General features: G+C 51.2%; 1 protein-coding gene across 1 annotated transcript in view; it reads right to left on the reverse strand.

The window, feature by feature from the left end:
- The window catches only part of LOC104497090 (vacuole membrane protein 1-like), a gene marked incomplete at its 3' end in the record, with an annotated part of 25314 nt that overhangs the window by 572 nt on the left and 23851 nt on the right, over positions 1-891 (reverse strand). The window lies entirely within an intron of this gene.

An 891-nucleotide genomic window follows, 5' to 3' on the forward strand; every position in this document is an offset into this window, starting at 1 on the left:
GCCGACCCCGGGCAAAGCTCCCCAGACAGCGCCCAGCTGTGCCGGGTGCGGTGGGGAGGCTGGAGCTTGTCGCTGCTGCAGCCGGCGCGGGGGCCAGGCCGGGGCCCTGCTATCTGACACGATCCCTGACTCAGCACAGCGCTGCCATCTCACCCCACCGCACGATGCCAGACATAGCTGCCAGCATGTGACAGCCTGGGCTCCTGAACGGCCTTCGGAATAATCTGGGAACTCCTCCCCGGTGCCGTCATGTAGTTCAGTCATGAGACTTGGTGCGAGTGTTTATTAGAACACAGGCTCGAGTTTTACTACAGCAGCTATCAGCAAGGAAAATAAGGTGAGGCAAAGCCCGATCTCAAGTTTTCTCTCTCCTTTAGATGGAATAAAGAAAGCCAAGAGAACCCGAGATGAAAGCATGGTTGCTTTCTCACCACAGGAAAATTACATTTGTTTTCTCAGCACATCAAATGACTCAGTTCAATCCTGTGGGTAAATGCAACTTTAGCTTAACCAAGGGAAAAAAGAAAAGAGACAGTTAAGATTGAACATATGGATAAAGTGAGGCTAATGAAACAGGAACCTGGACTAAACTCCGCATGGTTTAAATATAGGACAGGTAACAGCACAGCAGTCGGGCTCCACACCGGAGCAGTGTTAGCACTCAGCCACGCGCAGGTGGCTTTTCTCTCCTGAGGTCAGTACTGCGCAACAAATGCTTTTCTGCTCCTTTGAAGCAATGTGAGAGCTTTTCAGCTGCCTTTGTTCCTGCTCTGTACGCAGCTGCAAGCAAGGGAGAATTCCAGCTGCTGGGGATATTCCAAATCAACAGGTTGTGGTTTTCAATGCTGCCGCTCTCTGCAGTTACCCAAACTGTTAAAATTCTCGGTTCAG

Source organism: Buceros rhinoceros, unplaced genomic scaffold (assembly GCF_000710305.1).
Source record: "Buceros rhinoceros silvestris isolate BGI_N320 unplaced genomic scaffold, ASM71030v1 scaffold19707, whole genome shotgun sequence".
In the NCBI taxonomy this organism is placed as follows: domain Eukaryota; kingdom Metazoa; phylum Chordata; class Aves; order Bucerotiformes; family Bucerotidae; genus Buceros; species Buceros rhinoceros.